Source organism: Lissotriton helveticus, chromosome 5_1 (assembly GCF_964261635.1).
Source record: "Lissotriton helveticus chromosome 5_1, aLisHel1.1, whole genome shotgun sequence".
Classification (NCBI taxonomy): Eukaryota; Metazoa; Chordata; class Amphibia; order Caudata; family Salamandridae; genus Lissotriton; species Lissotriton helveticus.
Genome location: NC_136065.1, coordinates 1,879,450,935 through 1,879,475,343, shown reverse-complemented (window position 1 = coordinate 1,879,475,343; position 24,409 = coordinate 1,879,450,935).

The window sequence follows — 24,409 nt, the reverse complement described above, 5'->3', positions numbered from 1 at the left end:
CCCTCATGTTGTCTGCTCCACCGCCTTATGTACCAGCCTTGGTCCCTCCACCAGTACCTGCTATATTACCTTTTATAACTCCACCTCCGCCTCTGCCTATGCTTCAACCTATGATCCCAGTTACTACTGCGGGTTCTGTTGTAATACCTCCTGTAACGACGCTAGTTTCTACCCCTGTGACTGTGACACAAGCCTCTACTCCACAATCAGTTAGAAGAAAAGATAGTGGGTTCTTTTCAGCTCTTACTCCTTTAATGAATAAAGAATGCAATTCCCCTATCATAAAGAGAACTCTTAGAAGTCAGAGTCATCTCGATCTTCATGAAGTAACGATTCTCCAATCTCAGGCTCAAAAATGGACGACGAATGGTAATATGTATAGGTCATCTGATATTCAAGATTCAGCTATGCAATGGCCTACATCCACTCAACGGTATGTGTTTGATCTCATGTGTGAGATATTGATTCAAATGTGGGAGAGTGAAATTCAAAATGGCCCACCTTGGGGATTATTTGAATTAAGAAGGGAAGTAGCTTCTGGAGCAGTGATAGGACAAGATTATTAAGATGCAATATCGAATTTAGTAACATATAGAGATCTTTTATTTTGTAAAAATTTTGGGGCAGAAGGAATTGTTACAACAGACAAATTATATCCTATGCGAGAGGTACAACCAGTATGGCGTGATGCTGTAGGAGGAGCTCACCCTGTGGCTGCTCATTTGCAGCAAGTTTGGGTGCATGTTCCGTGGAAAAGATCAGAGGTTATTCCATTAAAGCAAGCATTACCTGATCCACGTAAAAATCCGGCTGGATATTATAAAGAATTAACGCAAACATTGTCCTCTTGCACTTTAACATTATCAGATATAGACATGTTGATGGGTCAAGTAGTCCCATCTGAAATATGGAATAAGATTCGTAAGGAGGATCACGCTGTAGAGCTAGGTGATAATTGGGCTGCCATCTCACAAGCAGACCAAAGGCAAGTGGGTGGAGCTAAACCAGAACAAATGATTACAGAATTACCCGACAGAATAATAACACTAATGAAGACTCTGATGCCAGCACAAGCAGTTAATTGGGATAAGTTGTCCGCCTGTAAGCAAAAGAAGGATGAGTCAATGTCTAACTTCTTTACGCGTTTTGAGGAATCATTTGTTGATCACAGCGGGCAAGATATGGCTACGCCAGGTGGTCAAAGATTGTTTGTGGATAAGTTTGTCTCTAATTTATTGCCGGAATTTTCTACGAGACTCAAAATGTCTGAAAGTGCGTGGCCTGTGGCAACGCCTTCGGGAATTTTGACGATGGTTCAATACTATGAGAATAGGGACTTAGAGGAGAAAGAGAAGACGGAAAAGAAAAATAAAGACCTCAAAACGAAAGTTCTTTTACAGCAAGCCTATCCTCCTCGTTCTGCTCAGCGTTCGTATCAGCCACTTCCCCAATTTCAAAGGCTGTTACAGAAATCTGAACCCATTGTTCCAAGGTCTCCATTGGGTCCTAATCAATGTGCTTATTGTAAGGAGGAAGGTCACTTTAAGAATAGTTACCCGGTTTTATTACATTGTAGTGGTGATATGTCTGGGTCACATAGCCGAGGTGGCTATCAGTCAACACCTAGGGGTAGGGGATGAGTTAGATCATCTTATGATCAGCAACAGCGTTCTTTTTCCCCTCAAACTTCCATGAATTATTTTGACCAACAAAATACTCAATCTGCTCAATATTACAATGATAATTATTATAACGAAAATGAGAGTCAAGATTTTCATACTAGCTAGGACAGCCATAGACGAAGTGAGGGAGTCATATCAGTTCCAGTAGATCAGAATGGGCCTTATGTTGAGATAGTTACATTAGATGTTTCAGAGCCATTTCTATTAGACACTGGTGCAACAAAGAGTTCTATCATTCACTCTAAACTCCCTGGGGCACCTTTGTCTGGCTTAACGAATATTTCCGTAGGATTTTCTGGCGCCCCAGTTAAAAACCCAATTTTTCAACCTTTGCCCATCTTGATAGGCCCTTATGATCTAGAGGCTCCACTTATTTTAACAACTGGTTGTGGTGAAAATTTGTTGGGTCTGGATTTATTAAAAAAGACTGTATGCAACCCTACATTGTTCTCCTTCTGGTGTACACCTCACTCTAGGTAGGGAATTGATCTCTCCAGTGTATCTGTCTAAAGATAAACTTCCCCCTGAATTGCATTCTCTTCCTACTACTCTTTGGGCTACAGGTCCTAATGATGTTGGCCTTTTGAAAATCTTGCCTTATGTTGTCCCCCCCAAACACAATATTAGGTTACCACGCATACCCCAGCACAAAGTTTATAATGATGGTGAAAAAGCTCTTTTGGCTATTATTTATTTGGTTCAGAAAAGTGTGATTGAAGAGACTAGAGGGAATAAATGCAATAGTCCTGTTATACCTATTCTTAAACGTACTGATTCTTCCCAACCTCCCGTTTATCGCTTTGTGATCGATCTCCGGGAGGTCAACAAAATTGTTGTACCCCAATTTCCTGTCGTCCCAGATATCACTGCCCTATTGACAACAGTACCTGCTTCTGCTACTTGGTTTTCTGTTGTTGATTTGAAATGCCTTCTTCAGTATTCCCATTGCCGAAGAAAGCAGAGATATTTTTGGCTTCTCTCTAGGAGGCCGAAGCTTCCGATTCACACGTGCTCCTCAAGGCTATTGTGAGAGTCCCTCCATTTATAGTCAAGCTTTAAAGACACAGCTCGATACTCTCATTTTACCTCCAGGAGCCACTCTTATTCAGTATGTAGATGATTTGTTGATTTCTGCTGATTCTGAGGACATTTGTAGACAGTCTACTATTACACTGTTACGACACTTGGCTGATCTAGATCACAAGGTCTCACTCTCTAAGATGCAATATTGCCGCCAGAAAGTTACCTATTTAGGTCATCTCTTATCAAAGGAGGGAAGACAATTAACTCCAGAGCGTATTCAAGCGATTGCTCAAATGTCTGTACCAGAAACACAAAAGGAGGTACGTGCCTTTCTGGGCATTACCTCTTATTGTAGACAATGGATTCCGAATTTTTCCTTGTTTTTTTTTTTTTTTTTTTTTTTTAAACAAATTTGTATTAGTTTTGTCACAAAGCATACAGCAATAATAACATTGCCACCTCCCTCAATCGTTCGTTACCCAGTCCAACCAAAGTAGTGTCAGGGGTCGGCATCCACGATGACCTGGCCATCCGGACCCTAGCCTGTTAGGTCGATCCTATCCATGCATTCGTGATGTGCCAGCTGGAAACCTAGAAGATGGATTCTGCTATGTTAAAGAAAAATGATGAAAATAATATAATGAAGAAATACTGTAAATTATTATATACCAAATGTAGTATAACATTGTGTATTTTAATATCTCTTTGTATTATATTAGCTTGTGTGGGTTGGATTGTTCATATTGTACAGCACAAACCTATATCTACCTCCCAGCCCATACCTTTTCGCACTACTGTCTCCCCACACCAATTTCGTACACTACCTGAGCATGAGCAAATTAGGAGAATGGAGTATCTCAATAATTCCTTTATCCAACTGTTACACCAGCATCAATTGGTGATCAATACCACCGATTGTTGGGTTTGTGGACTTCTACCCCATAATACAGATAAAGGAATGCCATATTTAGTTTTGCCTTTCTCCCTGAAAGGATCTGCTTGGGCTTATACCTCTATGTTTGCCAATGCCTATGAAAACCAACATCGACATCCTATTAGTCCGTATAGGGATGGAGTTGACGTTAGTCATGACGCACTAATAAAAGGAATAGTGGCTATGTCAAAACATTACAACAAGTTTAATGAATTCCCTACTGACGAATGACAAGCATACATTGATTGGAATGTGACACATTACGTCACTAGTCTTACAGATAGGGCCAAAAAGAAAAGATCCCCACCTATATATACTGTACCCCACTAAGGTCACTTATGTCTCCAAGGAAATGGTCAGAGTCCTAAGGCCCAATTGGGAAAGAGCACTTGTAACATTACATATACCTATGCATCCCAAACTTCTCCGCCACTGGTAGCGTCTCAAGGAACATACTTCGTTTGCCATGATAGAGCCTATACATGGCTACCAGCCGATTTGTCAGGAACTTGTTATATGGCTTTTCTCCTCCCTCCAACATACACCGCTCCTTCAGGACATCATAAAAATAAGTACAAGAGAGATGTCTTTGATCAAAAAGACACAGCAAGACAAGAAGGAGGCGACTTCCTCAAAGGATTCCTCCCATTTTGGAGCCCTATGGCCAATAGTAGAAACATCAGGCATCTCATTCGAGTAGTTGAAGCAACAATTAATGAAACTGTCGGAGCACTGAGTAATATCACCGCCGAGCTTCAGGCGGATCGCCTTATGACATTACAAAATAGAATGGTGTTAGACATCATTCTTGCAGACCGTGGTGGAGTCTGTAAATCGATCGGATCCAGTTGTTGCGTTTACATACCTGATAACGCACCTACAGTATACCAGGCCATCTCTAAATTACACCACATTGCTGAGTCCATCCACCAGGATGAAGGAAGTTGGTCTCTGATGGGATGGTTTTGGGGATTACTGTCTACATGGGGATGGAAGATACTAACTTTCATTGGAATGATTTTAGCCATTGTCTTTTCATGTTGCCTCTGCTTACAATGTGGTCACACCATCTGTAACCTTTGTGCCACCATGTGTGTGCCAAGACCCATTTCACAGCAAACAGAAAACATACAAATGATGTTGCAACAACAGCTTAAAGATATTATGGCTATCAAAGTAGACTCAGATTAACGTGAGTTTATGTATTGCCTGCCTAATGGCAAAAGGAGGGTCTGAGGAAATTTGGTTCCAACTCCATTTTGTGTTTTTCCGCCATTTTGTGTTGCCCTCACTCAGGCAGCGAGGCGAACAGAAAACTCTTGCCCTTCGTACTGCCACGTATCAAATAACCCCTCTATCCTTGAGGTGAAGTCGGTTCCAGGAATCAGTCTGACTCACTAATCCCTATCCAAACTGCCTGTTGGCCTTCAGTATTCTTGTCTCGACACACTCATCCTTGTCTCAGACCATCTGTTGGTTTTCATTGTCCTTCTTCCCGCCTTAGCCAACCTTGTAAATTGGCCTTTTCACAATACACAAACAGGTCTACCACTGTTGATTAACTCAGGGACTCCATTATTGAATCACCTGTGGGGTTAGTCAAAACATGGCCTAGGGGGTGGATAATTTAATCATGTGACGTCTTGTTTTCCCCAAAAAACATATCTTTCCATTGGTTTAAATTTTGCGCATTGGGAGTGTTCTTATGCTGATGTAAAAGAATATAAAAGACTGTGAGCCCCGGAGTAAAGGGGCAGTCTCCAGAGAACATACCATTGGTGTACTTCTAGGATCACTGTGCATAGCTGCAGCGAATAAATCCTGTTATCTACGCTTAACAGAGTATCCCGTGTCTCTGTATAACTGAAGCAGGTGAACTCGGAGATTTAGGCGTGCCCTGCGCCGCTAGGCCCTTAAAGTCCTGGTTCTTCAGGGGATAGTGTTTTAGGGTTTAGGGCAGTGCAGTGGTGTTTATGTAGTGTAGGGGATCGTGCTGGGGTAGTGTTTTAGGGTTTATGGTAGTGCAGTGCTGTTTGTGTAGTGTAGGGGGTAATGCTGGGGGTAGTCTTTTAGGGTTAAGGGTAGTGCAGTGATGTTTGTGTAGTGTAGGGGGTCATACTGGGGTAGATGTAGGGGTTAGGGTAGAGCAGTGGTGTTAGCGTAGTGTAGGCTGTCGTGCTGGGGTAGATTTAGGGTTTAGGGTAGAGCAGTGGTGTTTTGGGTACTGTAGGGGGGTCGTGCTGTGATAGTGTTTTAGGGTTTAGGGCAGTGCAGTGGTGTTTATGTAGTGTAGGGGATCGTTCTGGGGTAGTGTTTTAGGGTTTAGGGTAGTGCAGTGCTGTTTGTGTAGTGTAGGGGGTCATGCTGGGGGTAGTCTTTTAGGGTTAAGGGTAGTGCAGTGATGTTTGTGTAGTGTAGGGGGTCGTACTGGGGTAGATGTAGGGTTTAGGGTAGAGCAGTGGTGTTAGCGTAGTGTAGGCTGTCATGCTGGGGTAGTTTAGGGTTTAGGGTAGAGCAGTGGTGTTTTGGGTACTGTAGGGGGTCGTGCTGGGGTAGTGTTTTAGGGTTTAGGGTAGTGCAGAGGTGTTTGGGTAGTATAGGGGGTCGTGCTGGGGTAGTGTTTAGGGTTTAGGATAGCGCAGTGGTGTTTGGGTAGTGAAGGGGGTTGTGCTGGGCGTAGAGTTTTAGGGTTTAGGGTAGCGCAGTCGGGTTTGGGTAGTGTAGGAGGTAGTGCTGGGGGTAGTGTTTTAGGGTTTAGGGTAGCGCAGTGGTGTTTGGCAGTGTAGGGGTCGTGCTGGGGTAGTGTTTTAGGGTTTAGGGTAGCGTAGTGGTGTTTGGGTATTGTAGGGGTCATGCTGGGGGTAGTGGTTTAGGGTAGTGTAGTGGTGTTTGTGTAGTGTAGGGGTTGTGCTGGGGGTAGATTTAGGGTTTAGGGTAATGCAGTGGTGCTTGTGTAGAGTAGGGGGTCGTGTTGGTGGTAGATTTAGGGTTTAGGGTAGTGCAGTGGTGTTTGTGTAATGAAGGGGGTCGTGCTGGGGTAGTGTTTTAGGGTTTATGGTAGTGCAGTGGTGTTTGGGTAGTGTAGGGGGTTGTGCTGGGGTAGATATAGTGTTTAGGGTAGTGCAGTGGTGTTTGTGTAGTGTAGGGTGTCATGCTGGGGGTAGTGTTTTAGGGTTTAGGGTAGTGCAGTGGTGTTCATCTAGTGTAGGGGTAGTGTTTTAGGGGTTAGGGTAGTGCAGTGGTGTTTGGGAACTGTAGGGGGTCATGCTGGGGGTAGATTTAGGGTAGTGCAGTAGTGTTTGGGTAGTGTAGGGGTCGTGCTGAGGGTAGATTTAGGGTTTAGGGTAGTGCAGTGGTGTTTGTGTAGTGTTTGCAGGTTCGTGCTGGGGTATTGTTTTAGGGTTTCGGGTGCTACAGTGGTGTTTGTTTAGTGTAGGGGGGTCATGCTGGGGTAGTGTTTTAGGGAACTGCAGTGGTGTTTGTGTAGTGTAGGGGGTAGAGTTTTTGGGTTTAGGGTAGTGCAGTGCCGTTTGTGTAGTGTAGGGGGTTGTGCTGGGGGTAGTCTTTTAGGGTTAAGGGTAGTGCAGTGGTGTTTGTGTAGTGTAGGGGGTCGTACTGGGGTAGATTTAGGGTTTAGGGTAGAGCAGTGGTGTTAGGGTAGTGTAGGCGGTCGTGCTGGGGTAGATTTAGGGTTTAGGGTAGAGCAGTGGTGTTTTGGTACTGTAGAGGGTCGTGCTGGGGTAGTGTTTTAGGGTTTAGGGTAGTGCAGAGGTGTTTGGGTAGTGTAGGGGGTCGTGCTGGGGTAGTGTTTATGGTTTAGGATAGCGCAGTGGTGTTTGGGTAGTGTAGGGGGTTGTGCTGGGGGTAGAGTTTTAGGGTTTAGGGTAGCACAGTCGTGTTTGTGTAGTGTAGGAGGTCGTGCTGGGGGTAGTGTTTTAGGGTTTAGGGTAGCGCAGTGGTGTTTGGGTAGTTTAGGGGTCGTGCTGGGGTACTGTTTTAGGGTTTAAGGTAGCACAGTGGTGTTTGGGTAGTGTAGTGGGTCCTGCTGGGGGTAGTGTTTTAGGGTTTAGGGTAGTGCAGTGGTGTTTGGGTAGTGTAGGGGGTCGTGCTGGGAGTAGTGTTTTAATGTTTAGGGTAGCGTAGTGGTGTTTGGGTAGAGTAGGGGGTCGTGCGGGGGGTAATGTTTTAGGGTTTAGGGAAGGGCAGTGGTGTTTGGGTAGTGTAGGGGGTCATGCCTGGGGTAGGGTGTTAGGGTTTAGGGTAGTGCAGTGATTTTTGGGTTGTGTAGGGGGTCGTGCTGGGGGTAGTGTGTTAGGGTTTAGGTTAGCGCAGTGGTGTTTGGGTAGTGTAGGGGGTCTTGCCGGGGATAGTGTTTTAGGGTTTAGAGTAGCGCAGTGGTGTTTGGGTAGTGTAGGGGGTCGTGCCGGGGGTAGTGTTTTAGGGATTAGAGTAGCGCAGTGGTGTTTGGGTAGTGTAGGGGGTCGTGCCGGGGGTAGTGTTTTATGGTGTAGAGTAGCGCAGTGGTGTTTCGGTAGTGTAGGAGGTCATCCCGGGGATAGAGTTTTAGGGTTTAGGGTAGCGCAGTGGGGTTTGGGTAGTGTAGGGTGTTGTGCCGGGGGTAGTGTTTTTGGGTTTAGGGTAGCGCAGTGGTGTTTGGGTAGTGTAGGGGGTCATGCCGGGTGTAGTGTTTTAGGGTTTAGGGTAGCACAGTGGTGTTTGGGTAGTGTAGCGGGCCGTGCCAGGGGTAGTGTTTTAGGGTTTAAGTTAGCGCAGTCGTGTTTGGGTAGTGTAGGGGGTCGTGCCGGGGATAGTGTTTTAGTGTTCAGTGTAGCTCAGTGGTGTTTGGGTAGTGTAGGGGGTCATGTGGGTGTAGTGTTTTAGGGTTCAGGGAAGCGCAGTGGTGTTTGTGTAGTGTAGGGGGTCGTGCCTGGGGTAGTATGTTAGGGTTTAGGATAGCGCAGTGGTTTTTGGGTAGTGTAGAGGGTCGTACCGGGGGTAGTGTTTTAGGGTTTAGGTTAGCACAGTGGTGTTTGGGTAGTGTAGGGAGTCGTGCCTGGGGTAGTGTTTTAGGGTTTAGGGTAGCGGATTGGTGTTTGGGTAGTGTAGGGGGTCGTGCCGGGGGTAGTGTTTTAGGGTTTAGGGTAGCGCAGTGGTGTGGGGTTGTGCCGAGGGTAGTGTTTTAAGGTAGCGCAGTGGTGTTTGGGTAGTGTAGGGGGTCGTGCCGGGGGTAGTTTTTTAGGGTGTAGGGTAGCGCAGTTGTGTTTGTCTAGTGTAGAGGGCCATGCCGGGGGTAGTGTTTTAGAGTTTAGGGTAGCGCAGTGGTGTTTGGATAGAGTAGGGGTTCGTGCGGGGGTAATGTTTTAGGGTTTAGGGAAGCGCAGTGGTGTTTGGGTAGTGTAGGGGGTCGTGCCTGGGGTAGGGTGTTAGGGTTTAGGGTAGCGCAGTGGTGTTTGTGTAGTGGAGAGGGCCGTGCTGGGGGTAGTGTTTTAGAGTTTAGGGTAGCGCAGTGGTGTTTGTGTAGTGTAGGGCGTCGTGCTGAGTGTAGTGTTTTAGAGTTTAGGGTAGTGCAGTGGTGTTTGGGTAGTATAGGGGGTCGTGCTGGGAGTAGATTTAAAGTTTAGGGTAGTGCAATGGTGTTTGTGTAGTGTAGGGGGTCGTGCTGGGGGTAGTGTTTTAGGAGTAAGGGAAGTGCAGTGGTGTTTGTGTTATGTAGGGGTCATGCTGGGGGTTGTGTTTTAGGGTTTAGGGTAGTATAATGGTGTTTGCGTAGTATAGGGGGTCATGCTGGGGGTAGTGTTTTTGGGTTTAGGGTAGCGCAGTGGTGTTTGGGTAGTGTAGGGGGTCATGTGGGGGGTAGTGTTTTAGGGTTTAGGGTAGCACAGTGGTGTTTGGGTAGTGTAGGGGGTTGTGCTGGGGGTAGTCTTTTAGGGTTAAGGGTAGTGCAGTGATGTTTGGGTAGTGTAGCGGGTCGTGCCAGGAGTAGTGTTTTAGGGTTTAGGTTAGCGCAGTCGTGTTTGGGTAGTGTAGGGGGTCGTGCCGGGGGTAGTGTTTTAGTGTTCAGTGAAGCTCAGTGGTGTTTGGGTAGTGTAGGGGGTCATGTGGGTGTAGTGTTTTAGGGTTCAGGGAAGGGCAGTTGTGTTTGTGTAGTGTAGGGGGTCGTGCCTGGGGTAGTGTGTTAGGGTTTAGGATAGTGCAGTGGTTTTTGTGTAGTGTAGGGGGTCGTACCGGGGGTAGTGTTTTAGGGTTTAGGTTAGCGCAGTGGTGTTTGGGCAGTGTAGGGGGTCGTGCCCGGGGTAGTGTTTTAGGGTTTAGGGTAGTGCATTGGTGGTTGGGTAGTGTAGGGGGTCGTGCCGGGGGTAGTGTTTTAGGGTTTAGGGTAGCGCAGTGGTGTGGGGTTGTGCCGGGGGTAGTGTTTTAAGGTAGCGCAGTGGTGTTTGGGTAGTGTAGGGGGTAGTGCCGGGGGTAGTTTTTAGGGTGTAGGGTAGCGCAGTGGTGTTTGTCTAGTGTAGAGGGCCGTGCCGTGGGTAGTGTTTTAGAGTTTAGGGTAGCGCAGTGGTGTTTGGATAGAGTAGGGGGTCGTGCGGGGGTAATGTTTTAGGGTTTAGGGAAGCGCAGTGGTGTTTGGGTAGTGTAGGGGGTCGTGCCTGGGGTAGGGTGTTAGGGTTTAGGGTAGCGCAGTGGTGTTTGTGTAGTGGAGAGGGTCGTGCTGGGGGTAGTGTTTTAGAGTTTAGGGTAGCGCAGTGGTGTTTGGGTAGTGTAGGGGGTCATGCCGGGATAGTTTTTTAGGGATTAGGGTAGTACAGTGGTGTTTCTGTAGTGTAGGGGGTCGTGCTGGGGGTAGATTTAAAGTTTAGGGTAGTGCAATGGTGTTTGTGTAGTGTAGGGGGTAGTGCTGGAGGTAATGTTTTAGGGTTTAGGGTAGTGCAGTGGTGTTTGTGTAGTGTAGGGCATCGTGCTGGGTGTAGTGTTTTAGAATTTAGGGTAGTGCAATGGTGTTTGTGTAGTGTAGGGGGTAGTGTTTTAGGGTTTAGGGCAGTGCAGTGGTGTTTATGTAGTGTAGGGGGTCGTGCTGCGAGTAGTGTTTTAGGAGTAAGGGAAGTGCAGTGGTGTTTGCATAATGTAGGGGTCATGCTGGGGGTTGTGTTTTAGGGTTTAGGGTAGTACAATGGTGTTTGTGTAGTATAGGGGGTCGTGCTGGGGGTAGATTTAGGGTTTAGGGTAGTGCAGTGGTGTTTGTGTAGTGTAGGGGGTCGTGCTGGTTGTAGTGTTTTAGGGTTTAGGGTAGTGCAGTGGTGTTTGTGTAGTGTAGTGGTTAGTGTATTAGGGTTTCGGGCAGTGCAGTGGTGTTTAAGTAGTGTAGGTGGTCGTGCTGGGGGTAGTGTTTTAGGAGTAAGGGAAGTGCAGTGGTGTTTGTGTAATGTAGGGGTCATGCTGGGGGTTGTGTTTTAGGGTTTAGGAAGGTACAATGGTGTTTGTGTAGTATAGGGGGTCGTGCTGGGGGTACATTTAGGGTTTAGGGTATTGGAGTGGTGTTTGGGTAGTGTAGGGGGTCATGATGGGGTAGATTTAAGGTTTAGGGTAGTGCAATGGTATTTGGGTAGTGTAGGGGTCGTGCTGGGGTAGTGTTTTAGGGTTTACGGTAGTGCAGTGGTGTTTGTGTAGTGTAGGGGGTCGTGCTGGGGGTGGTGCTTTAGGATTTAGGGTAGTGCAGTGGTGTTTGTGTAGTGTATGGGGTAGTGTTTTAGGGTTTAGGGTAGTGCAGTGGTGTTTGGGTAGTGTAGGGGTTCATGCTGGGGGTAGATTTGGGGTTTAGGTTGTTTCAACTCACTGTTATTGAATTCTGCCAGAGTGGGCTTTCGTGATGCCATTGCTTATACGATATTAACAAAATAATTAATTTGCATATAATTAACACCCCACAAATATGTAGCTTTTCTTTCCCATGTGATGTTTCCTTAATTAAGTCCCAGTAGGCACATACTCATACATCATGACACTTTCTATCGAACTCTCCCTTATTGAATCTTTACCAAATCTGTCTTTTTGAAAAATATTCACAAAATTCCTAAAAAAACTGTTTTTTACTGTTTCTTAATTCTTTAATGCTTTTTTTATTTTGCTGAATTTAAAAATGTGTGTGCCGGTCTTCTTCAATGGTCAAACCCCCTGGATGCTTGGAATCAAGTTCTATAATATATTGGGATTCCAACCTCCTCAGTTTCTTCTCTCTATTTCCCCCTCTAGGATCATTATCAACCACATCAATTACAAAATAGGTTAGTCCTTTGGAGTCTTTACTGTGACATTTCTCGAAGTGATGGGCTACCGGATATGTCCGGTCCACGTTCTTAAAAGCCCTCAAATGTTGTAGGACTCTCTTATGGACTTCTATGATAGTGCTGCCTACGTACCCGCAAGCCACAAGGGCATTGTAGCACATAGACAGCAAAATTTGTCTTGCAAGTATATTTGCCTTTGATCTTCCTCATATTCCTAGTTAGTCCTGGTTTAAATGTGGGATACTTGTAAAACGCACTGTTACTCTAACCGAGTGTCCTGGCGCTGTAGACCTCTGGGGAACCCGTCCTGGTTTTCCCTGTGAGATGGTCCCTTTCTGGGTATCTCCAGGGTGAAACCAGGCATCCACGGCGTCTGGGGGCCGTTGTAGAGATGAGGCAAGCTTAATGCCCAGAGTTGCCGAGTGTGTTCCCTGGTTAGAGTAGGCACTGAGGCGAGAATTATCGAGTCCGTTGACCCTGGTCCAAGATCCTGCTGCGTCGGGAATTGAACCCTGGTCCCGGGCCGTTCTCTGCTTACAGGTCTGCCGCCTCTAACCAGTGAGCCACACCACTAAATAAATAAAAATCGTAAATCATACTTTCTTATATAGCGCCCTTCACCGTAAGGTCTCAAGGCACTTGCTTTGGGAACCCGTCCTGGCTTTTCCCTGCGAGATAACCCCTACTGGGCATCCCCAAGGTGAAAGCCAGGCATCCCATTGCGGTGGGGCCGTTGTGGAGATTAAGCAAGCTATTGCCCAGAGTTGCAGAGTGTGAACCCATGGTTCGAGTAGGCGCTGAGGCGAGAATTATCGAGTCCGTGGACATTTTTTAGCTCAAGACCCTGCCGCGTCGGGAATTGAACCCTGGTCCCGGGTCTGACCTCTGCGTCCGGGTCTGCCTCCTCTAACCGGTGAGCCACACCACATTTATACTTCTCCATGTTAACTGCATGATTACAGGCCTTGCATTTACTGCATTTTGCAAAACCTTGGCGTCTAGTCAGCCAAGTACTTTTTGGTTGAGGCTTTTTCAGAATTTTACTCACTAATGCCTGCTTGAATGACCGAGCTCTCCTAAATGTTATTTGTGGTCTGCGGGGGACTGCTTTGCCAAGTATGGGATCATTTTTGACTATGTGCCAGTGTTTATTCAGGATGCCACATACTATTTCTTGCTGTTTGCTGAATGTTGTTATGAATCTACATTGGTTCGTTGTTTCCTTTACTGGTTTTGTCTCTTTATCAAATATTATTTCCTCTCTTTTCTTTTCAGAAACGCTATAAATTGCTGTCTCTATCCATTCATTGGGGTACCTCCTACTTCTGAATCTTTGTTTGAGGGTGTTTAGCTCTTTGTTACTTTCTACCTCGTCACTACAATTGCGTTTTGCACTCAGACACTCTCCGTAGGGGATACGCCGTTTAAGATTCACTGGATTAAAGCAATTTTAGTGAGGAGTTAGAAACTAATAAAGAGCTAAACATTGAGGCATGATGAATGAAGAAGAGAGGAGTAAGACCTTTGAATAACCTATGTACAATAGTGAACTTGAACAAAGAAGGCAGAAAATGCAGATAGAGAGCCCTTTAGAGTGCCCAGAGCAGAGTGCTACTGGGCAAGAGAAAGAATGAAGAGTAAGACTTCAGAAAGGGGAATCGAAAGATTTTTCTGCACACCATGACACAAATTTGTTCCAATGGAAGGTGTAATACCATCTTCGTGGAAACACGTCGGCTGCCAAGAAAACATTACAGACTTCGCGACTGAAGATCTTCCCAAAGGGGTTACCTGATTGGAGGATTGAAGACCACGTTCAGTAGCTCAGGATAAAACTGTCTGTGCCCAGTTCGGAGCCACAAGGATGACTGGGCCCAGTCGTGCCATATCTTTTTGAGAAGTCTGGGCAGGAGTGTTATGGGTATAAATGTGTACAGGAGGCCTCAACTCCACTTGAGAGAAAAAGCGTTTGAGCAAGAGCTTCCTTGTAAACTCCAGCGTGCAAAACTGCTGGCATTGCACATTCTCGGCAGAGGTGAACAGATCTAACCAAGGTATTCCCACCAGTGAAAGCAACCTTGTGCCAACTTCGGTTGGAGACACCATTCGTGATTCGCTAGGCATCTTTGGCTGAGTTTGTCTGTTCTGGTGTTCAGAAAGCCTGACAGATGTTGAGCCACCAGGGATATGCCCTGCTGTTCCAGCCATGTCCAGAGGTCGCGGGCCTCTTAAAAAGGATCCACGACCCCACATCCCCTCGTTTGTTGCAATACCACATGGCAGTGATCTCCGGGAACACCTGCACTAGCCTTACCCTGAAGGAGGCTAGAAAGGCTTTCAAAGCAAGTCTGATCACATGGAGCTCCAGCAAATCTGTCCCTACTGTGAGATCTAGTTGGTGAAGGGAATGGGGGTTTGCCTCTGACACAATCGCAGTTGTTTATCTATCACTCCAGACCTTTCACAGTTCACTCTGAGATCTGGACCATGTTGGAGGGATTCCTTTGATGCTGCGCCCACTGGAACTTCAAGTCCCACTACAAGGAATGCATATACCATCTGCCATTTGTTACCAGCAGTAGGCCATGAGGCCCAGCAGCCTCAGTCAGTCTCACTGAAACCCAGGAAAAAGGTTGAAACATCGGTATAATAGCCTGGATATCCTGGACTCGCCGCTTGAGAGAATAAGTCTGAAACTGCACTGTGTCCAGAACAGCTTCAACAAAAGGGAGCATCTGAAAGGTAGACAGGTGGGACTTCGGCACATTGATAGTGAATCCCAGTGATTGCAGAAGGTTCTCCGTAGTCTGAAGAGAAGTCAGCCTGGGGAAAGCCCGCCTTCAGCAGCCAGTCATAGAGATAGGAGACTGGCCTCCCTGATCTCCTTAGATGAGCTGCAGCCTCCGCCATCACCTTGGAGAATACCTGAGGGGTGCTGGTAAGGCCAGAAGAGAGCACGTTGAACTGAAAATGCTCGTGGCTTATACAAAACTGAAGTTAGCGCCAGTGGGTAGGCAGGACGGGAATATGAAAATAGGTGTCTTGCAAGACAAACTTTACCATCCTATCTCCTGGGTCCTGGGCAGACAAGTCCTGAGCCAATGTGAGCATTTTGAATTCCTCCTTCTTGAGGAAGAAATAGAGGGCTTGCTGATCTAGAATTGGACGATGGCCTTTGACCTTTTTGGGAACCAGAAAGTAGTAGGAATAGCAACCACGGCCTACTTCTGTCACCTTAACCCTCTCTGTCTCCCTTGGCCAAGAGAGCTGTGACCTCCTTGCGGTGAAGGGACAGATGATCCTCTGTTAGCCTGTTGTCAGGTGCTGGCATGGGGAGAGAGGTTGTCCAAAGATAGTCTCCCCTTCGAGACTATCTGCAGAATTCAGCTGACTGATGTTATGGACTGCCGGTAGGACAGGTGATGGCGAATCCTACCTCCAACTGGGTGCCCATGGTAGTAAAGGGGCTGACGAGGAGGGTTTGGAGATTGTTGCATGGGTGTAATGGGTGGCTGACTGATCAGATTGCATGCCACCTGACCAATGAGGTCTGTGGGTCCCGCACCCTCGTCCACATAGAGGCTGGGGAGCATGCGCGAAACAGTGGCTGGGCATAAATTGTTACAGCTGGAAGCCCCTGCAAGAGCAAACGTCTGATTGGGTGGGTGGGGGCCAAAGGACCTGGCCATAGCCCAAAAGTGCATTATGCGCTTGGGCAACAAATCAGTCTGGTCTGCGAAGAGACGGGTGCCATCAAAGGATATGGCCTTAAGGGAAGCTTGGACACCCCCTGAAAAGCCAGTTTTCCTCAGCAAGGGGTAGTGCCGAAGGGTCACTTTTATGGGAACTGCTCTTCCTAATGAGTCGGTCATGTCAAGTCTGCATCAAATTGTGAACTTTGATGCATCTCTCCCATCTGACAGCTTGGGAGACTACGGCCTGGGCCTCCTCCCTGACCTGTGGCAGCACTTGCGCAACCGTATCCCACAGAGTTTGGGAATAATGGCTCAAAAGGCATGTGGTGTTCACGGACTGCAATGACAGGCAGCCAGTAGAGAACATCTTCCCAAAGGAGTCCAGCCTCTTGGATTCCCTATCCTGGGAAGCGGTAGGGAAGCACCCAGGTGTGATGTGATGGTGGGCAGTTGTCATTCACAGGAGCCCCTGTGCTGGGTTTGGTCCTTGAGGGCATTCTTGAACTGGAGTAGTGGTTTAGACGTGGAGCTGCCCGGTTGCAGCACCTCAGCCACAATTTTAGTCATTGACTACCACAGAGAGTGGCTGAAAGTAGAGGACCTCAGGCGCCCTCTGCACCAACATTGCATGGGAAACTCCCTCCTTTTGGCCATGGTAGGGGGAGAAAGCAGACAAGCATCTCAAGAGCAAGACCAGATGGGGCCCCCTCTGAACCTGCGCGGTCCACAGGCATGTCGGATCGGTCGGGCCACCCAAATATAAGGCGCATGACCTCATAGAACTCCTTAAGTTGAGCAGGTGTTGCTCCAGCTCCTGGAAAGCTGGGGATGTGCGAAGTCGGCACAAGGTCCGAGGAACAAAGCCTGTAATGCTGAAGCTCCCTCATAGTGTCAGCCGACAGACAAGAAGATGAAGAACGCTTCTACTTCTTTTTCTTGTATCTCGACTTACTCGAGTGTTCTGAGGACTTTGAATGGGGCGATGTAGACTTTGGGCTCCTCAACTGGTGCCAGGACCTTCCCCTGACCTCGACTTGCATGAATCACGCACCGGGCTGCCATGAGCTTTAGGGACTGCTTCCTCAAATGCTTCAGGTGCATGGCCCGGGAATTAGAGCTGACTTCGGGTTGTGGTCTAACACCACAGATAGACTAGATGCAGGTCCTTCACCTACATCTGGCAGTGACAGGCTGCGCAGGGCTTAAATCCTGTCTTGCGAGATGACATCCTTGACACACCAGGAGGTAAAACCTCAAAACCAGTTAAAAACATTCTGTCAAAAACTGACTGAGCTCTTCTTTCGGGCCAGGGCTGGCTGGCGTGGAAAGAAAAGAACGGGCATCAGCGCGCCTGGTTGATGCATATAGTGGTACAGACCACCTAGTGCTGTGCAGGGTTTCTGCTCAAAACAAATCTTGAGGATCCAGTCTGATGCCTGGGGAAACTCAAAGGGAAGGATTCTGCCACTAGAAGTCTCTATCAGATAAGCCTTGATGCCATGATAAGAACACATCACTTCCACCTCACACTTTATCGCCTCCTCCGCAGTCGTCTACACTGCACCAATGGCTAGTCTCAGGTTCCCCTGCTTCAGGGCTTCAGGGGAGATAGCCCTAGGTCTCCCTATGATCCACCTTAAGACACTCCACACCATGATAATTCATGGAATGTTCATGCTGTAAATACCCCAGGTGACACAGGTCCAGACTTATATCCAGTAAAACATTCCCCTCCAAATGATACTACTGTGTATCATGAGGTACTGCACAGAGAAGCTGCTTGTGTCAGGTTCTAGCGCAGCCGCGCCTACCTTGCCCTCTAAGACTACAAATCCCATGAGGCATAGGGCAAGGATGTACGAGGTGAGCATTGTTTCTTGAGCGTCGGATCGGCGATGAAGTCCTGGTGAACTTGTTGGGCACAGCGCTTGAGTGATAAAATCCTCGCTGCCAATCTACTGCTTTGGACAAGCTTAGCCAAATGGCTGTCGGAAACGGATTTCATTCCAGTGCCAGATGCACCATTTTTGCCTTCTACAGCTGCGCAGCAAGTAGTGCCAGCTGCACCGTTTAGGCCTTTTACAGCTGCGTAGCAAGCAGTGCCAGCTGCGTCGTTTAGGCCTTTTCACAGCTGTGCAGCAAGTAGTGCCAGCTGCACCGTTTAGGCCTTTTTCAGCTTTTTCAGCTTTTTCAGCTGCGTAGCAAGTAGTGCCAGCTGCTTCGTTTAGGCCGTTAACAGATGTGCAGCAAGCAGAACTGTTTACAGCTGCACTGTTTTTGACCCTTTTCAGCTGTGTGGCTATTAGCCCATCTGCACCCATTTTTAGTTACTTCTCCTTGGGGTCAGATCTGATTAATATGGAATCCTGCTGCAGGGACAGCACCATTGACACTTTGGTTTTAGGGCATTTGAGTTCCCATCCGAGATGGCCAGTTGGACAAGGAGTCTGCAAGACTTGTAGGGCGCCAGGCCAGTAGATATATGTTGGTGCTAGAAATTGCTTTTCTTGTAGTATGTTCTCCGCACCCTGCTCTGGGCACCTCTACTGATAGTCTTAAGATGTTGAGGCTGTTGTGCATACCTAGGCTTTGCTAGTCCCAAACGGCACATTAGCTCTGATATCCTCACCTTAACGTCCGGATTATGTGCCCCCTTTATGCCCTTCTATTTCTCTTCTCCACCGCTTTCCCAGTAACACCTTCCTCTTATCCCCCCCACACTCCTTCGCCACATTTTACCATCATGGCCACCCCTCGAGTTAAGGCTGGAACTAATTGCTACAAAATCATTTATCCTCCCAGCCTGTCTAAAGCTGCAACTAAACGATGGAAACATAACACTATTGAACGTTTCCCAGATTCCCTTTTTGTTGATCAATTTTACAATAGTCGTTTTGGGAGGCTTAGAAATGATTTCATTTTCTTCACTCACGACATCCCCTCTTGGTCCAACAGTTTTTACTATTCCCTTAACGTCACCTCCTCCTCCTCTATCCCCCATGGGAAAAAACTAAAAAATTCCCCCTCTGCGTGCTTCAAGGGTAACCTCACTATCTCACTCTATAACAACGGTACTGTCTTGATCCAAGCAAAGACAACTGCCTCTCGCTCTTTGACCGCCTCTTCCCCTCCTTACTCCCCTCCTCTGCAACCGGGTTTCCCCATGACTCTCCTTCCAGCTCCACCCATTCCTCCCTTTCTCCTCCGCCGACCCCACCTCACTCCAATTGGCTGCTCTCTCGAGAAGCACAGGTCGGCCCCCTTCCCTCCCCCTCCCTTATGACCTCCCCTCCTATTCCTCCCCCCTCACAGTATGTCCCTTCACACATCACTTCAGCCTTACCACTAGCCAATACGCTCCTCGTCCCATCTGCATCATCCCGATTCGCCAATCTCTTCTCCTCCCCCATATTCCTTCCCATCACCCCCCTTTTTAGTCCACCTCTCCTCCAACCCTCTCCCCCAGTGAACTTTCCCTATGCTCCCCTTATCCCTTCCATCCCTCCTCCCCACCCCCTCCTCCCCTCGTTATTCACCCCGCTTTCTCCACAATCCCAATGCATCTCTCTCCTCCCTCCTACTCCTCCAGTAATGCTGCACTACTCCCCTTCCCCACCCAGTAACCCCTTCCACTTCCCTCCCTCGGGCCCAGCAGAACCACCTCCTTTCCTCAACTTCCCTTTCTCCCAACCCCCCTCACTCTGCCAGATGCCCGTTCCCTCACAGCCACCTCTCCTAGCTGACAGGTCCTCCACAACCACTGCACCTCTTTTCCTCCCAAACCTCCTATATTCTCATGCCTCCACACAGGCCTCCCCTCTCCTTCTACCCCACCGCCGTGTTCCGCACCCTTCCCCCCCTAAATTTGTCCTCAATTCCTCTCCCTCTTGCAACACCAACAAAGACAACTCTCCCTTAACCTCCGATTCACTAACTCCCGCTCTCAACCTCCACCCTTCCCCACTTATGAACCCCACACCCCAAATTACCTCCTGTCCTGCCACCTCTCCCTGCCCTCCACCACCAATTCCACCCCCCCTTGTTTCAATCGAGCCACCCAACCTTCCGTGCTCTGCCTCATTCTCACTGGAAAACACGCTAGGCTCTCTTATCACCGCCATCTCCCAGCTTACAGCTGCCATTTCACTTTTATGCTCTAAGATTGCCACCCCTTCTTGCACCGCTACTCCTTCCCAACTTCCCACGAGATGCACCTCGCCCCCTCACCCCAGTACAGCCAAGCTCAAACTGTCGTCTGAAAACTCTGTTAACTCACTCAAGCCCTTGAACGCCACCCTTCCTCAACTGGCATACCCTAACAACCCCACTATCTACACCATTCCGACCATCACCTCTGTCAGAAGAAAGCATCCCCCTAAACCCTTCCGAGCACCCCCACATAAGTGCAATATCCCGATCACCCTTCAGAGCCCTAGTGCCCCCGTCACCAAAACAGTCTTGACAGAGCTGCGCTGCATGCTTCACAACTGCAGATCTGCAGTAAAACACAAACTTGAAATCTCCGATACCATCACCCTTCACAATATCGACATGCTCTTCCTCACTGAGACCTGGTTCAAAGATACATCTCACTCTATATTTGATCTCCTATTACCCACAGGCTATTCTTTATTTAGGAATGACAGAACTGACAACACGGGGGAGGTGTTGCAGTCATCTTTAGAAACGCCCTCCAACTTAAGGCCTCTCCTAACAGCTCCTCCAAAACCTTTGAATGCCTTTCTCTTGAGCTTCAATTGCAACACGGTTCACCCCTCAGATTCCATGTCATTTACCGCCCGCCTCGTAGTGGCCCTTCGTTTATGGATGAACTCATCGACTTCATCAGCGACCAATACTCGCGAAGTGACAATCAGACCTTCGTTGGTGACTTCAATCTCCACTGGGGTGTACCACAAGACTCCTCTGCGAACTCACTGGCCACTTTCCTCTCTGCAAACACTGCACTGAATCAACACACTCTAAGGGCGCAATCCTGGACTTTGTTATTTCTAAAGCAGGCATGCTTTCTACCACTACCCCAATTCATGTAGATTGGTCTGACCACCTCCTCATTCCATTCTCTCTTCAACTTTCACACTCTATAACTCTTGGCCAACCCAAGAGGGCCATCTCATGGTTCCGTGATGCCAAAAATATTGATGTCGGTCCCCTCTGTGAATCAGCCTTGTTATCACTTCCAAGGCTAGACCCGAACCTAGATGTTGACGAACTCACCTCCCAATGCCTCATAGTTCTTGCAGCTGAAATTAATAACGTCGCTCCACTCAAAAGCAAAAGGTTAAGGCCCACTCCCTCAGCACCTTGGTTCAACAAATCCCTTTATGAGGAAAGGAAGCAGCTAAGATTCCTGGAGAAACAATGGAGGCAAGTGCCCTCCACCGACAATTTGGCCATGCTTCGCTCAGCAAGATCCAAGTACCATAAGCACATCTTCCTTGGGAAAGCGGCGCACTTCAAAACCCTCCTTGACTCCGCCAAAAATAGACCCAAAAACCTATTCGATCTCATCAAAATGCCTACCTGCTCTCCACCAACCTCCAAGGTGGAAGATTCTACAAAGAGAGCAGCGGATTTCGCTATTTTCTTCGATGAAAAAGTGAAATCACTTGTGGATCAGGTCGCTCATCCTACCCCTCCAGAGGAGTGCAAATCCTTAGCCATTTGGCAGAGCTTTGACCCCATATCTGAAGATGCCCTTCTCAAGTGAATACGAGAAATGAAGCCCTCCAACCATTCTCTTGACCCTATCCCCAGTGCCATTGCCATTGACTTCTATACCCATTCCCTCTCCTATTGGACCACTCTGATCAACCTCTCCCTCTGGCAAGGCTCCCTTCCTGCCTCCTTCAAAACTGGGCAGGTCACCCCTCTTCTTAAAAAACCCACTGCTGATGCGAATTACCTCAACAACTTCCGCCCCATCACTAACCTTCCCTTTCTTGCGAAGATCACAGAAAGATGTGTAGCAAAACAACTCTCTCGTCATATCAAGGACAATGATCTTCTTGACAACTGTCAGTCCGGCTTCATCCAAAACTGCAGCACTGAAACAGCCCTACTGCAAGTGGTTGATGACGCGTTGAGGATACTCGATTCAGGGGGGTCCTGTCTTCTAATTCTCCTTGACCTTTCCGCAGCCTTTGACACTGTCAATCACAACACCCTCCTCAACATTCTTCAACAGAGAATGGGCATGGAGGGCACTGTGCTTAAATGGTTTGCATCCTTCCTTTCTGACAGATCCCAAATGATCAAAATAGCAAACAGTCTTTCACCTCCTGTGGCGGTAGGTCAAGGTGTTCCCCAAGGCTCGATACTTGCTCCCACATTGTTCAATCTCTATTTAGAACCACTGGGAAATCTCCTAAGTAAATCCGGGATTCACTATCATCTCTATGCTGACGACACTCAACTCTACCTCAAGATTGCCTCTACTCACGATCTCTCCTTCCTAAGCTCCACTCTCGACTCCATTCAAAACTGGATGTCAACTCATCAACTGATTCTGAATCCCTCCAAAACTGAATTCCTCCTCTTCTCCTCCTCACTCTCTCCTCCCCCGGTTCAATCATGGATGGATCAGATGAATCTACTAAACAATAAACCCATCATTGTCGACAGCGCCAAATCCCTTGGTGTCATACTAGACAAAAAACTCAATTTAATTCCCCACATCAATTCCATTGCAAAATCTGCTCGATACCAACTGCGCCTTCTTTGGGGAATCCGTCGCTTCTTCCCGGAGCGGGACCTTATAACCCTGGTGCAATCACTGGTCCTCACCAGACTCGACTACTGCAATTCTCTTCTTACTGGCCTCCCCAAATCCCACTTGTCCCCACTTAAGTCTGTTTTCCACTCAGCAGCTCGTTTCATTTAGGGGCCACAAGAAGCGATCACATCACACCGATGTTATCTACCCTCCGCTGGCTTCCCTTTGAGGCTAGAGCTATCTACAAGACCGCTTGTATCACACACAAAGCCTTGCACTCCTCCTCTCCTCGCTACCTGGCGAATAAACTGAAACTCTCTGGAGGCTCTAGACCTTCACGCAATGCGGAGAATCTACTGCTTGAACCTCCCACTTTCAAGAAGGAAAGAACGATGGCCCAATCATTCTCAGGCAACGCAGTGAGAATCTGGAACTCATTCCCGCCTCAGCTCCGGACCACCGCCTCCTCCCAGGCCTTTAAAAGGAACCTCAAAGTTCTCCTCCTCCAGAGACACCTCCAAAAGTAACTCACGTTCTCTCTTTTATCTGAAGGAAGACCTCCCACTACTGAAAATTTCTACTTTCCATGATCATGGAGTGCCTTCCCAGTGTGTTCTTGTGGTTAGAGTGTTTGCCTTTTATTGCAGTATTATCCATGTACTTGTGTTTGGTACCCTCTTGCAACTTGCACTCACCACTTTGCCCCTGTAACACACGGTTTGCTTCCTCTCACATGTTTTTTACCTTTGATACTTGCACAAGTGCCGCCTTTGCCTACGTAACGTTTGTTCTTGTGCCTGAGTGTCTAGCATATATTGCAGTATTATACCTCAAATTATACTTTGTTTTCTCTTGTAGCCTGCACACCTGTCACTTTTTTCCTCCTGTGCACTTTTTACTACCTCATGTATTTTTGGTTGCTCACAATTCGGGTAAAGTCCGCGCTGTATAAAATTGCATAAATAAAATAAAATAAATAAATAAGTACGATACTTAAGGAGGGCTGACACGGATGACGTCGTGCATGATTTGTTGTTTTTGTTCCGGTTTATGAATTCTCCATTGAGGAAGAGTAGAGGCACCGGCGTGCTTGAGGATTCAGGCACGTCCTAAGCAGATGGTTTCCAGCTACACTCCGAGGCTGCGAGAGTGTTCGCCAGGGGCAGACGGTTCCCGCTTCACACTGAGGCCGCAGGGAAGTCTGCTACGACGCTCTGAGGTGAGCGGGGTGCGAGGCGGGTAGTCTTCCCTTCTGAGCATTGATGCCTTGGTGATTGCATACAGTACTGGCCGTTACTGGATGCCGGTTGTTAGAGAGCGGAATGCTGTGGTTAGCGCCACGCATCACCATTACGAAGAAAGGGATCGGATATTCCCTTCGGTAAGGTTTATTTAGTACTCCTTGTGGATTACAATTGCCAAAGCGGAAAGCGGTGGTTACAAATACGCTTTACCGTGTTTGGAAGACGTTTCCTGTGTGGCTTGTTGGGTTAATTATTTTCAGAGCTGAAGGTGTGGTGAAGCAACCATGTTGTACTGTAACTCTGATTCTTGGATACAACAAAGGAAGGATCTATTCTTTGAACACTAGTAGTTTTGGGTGCGATATAGTACTTTATTCTTTTTGATTTTTGAATCCATTACCAGCTTTTGTGAAGTCTCATTGAAGGGAAGAGTGTTTCCTTCATTGTTCAGTTTGCTTCTTGGAATCTGGGGTATGTTGGCATCCATCTACAGGTTATATTAGTTGTTGAACCACCTATTAAGGATATTAACCTGTATTCCTTATTTTGCATAGGTTGGGAAGTGACTTGAGAGCCTGATGTCATACTTGCAAGAGCAGGGAAATCAAGGTGCTTACTCAAGGTGAATAAACAGGAATTAGCGAGATAATATGAGAGTATAATGTATATGTGAGTGAGTATTAATCGTGTAACTTGTTTTGCAGGTTTCCTTTCTCCGCTGTTCCCTTCCTCTCCTTCCCTCACCCGATCACTCGAACACTCTGTATATTATATTAACAGGGTGTTAGTGAGGTCGGGAGGACGACCATTCTTGCT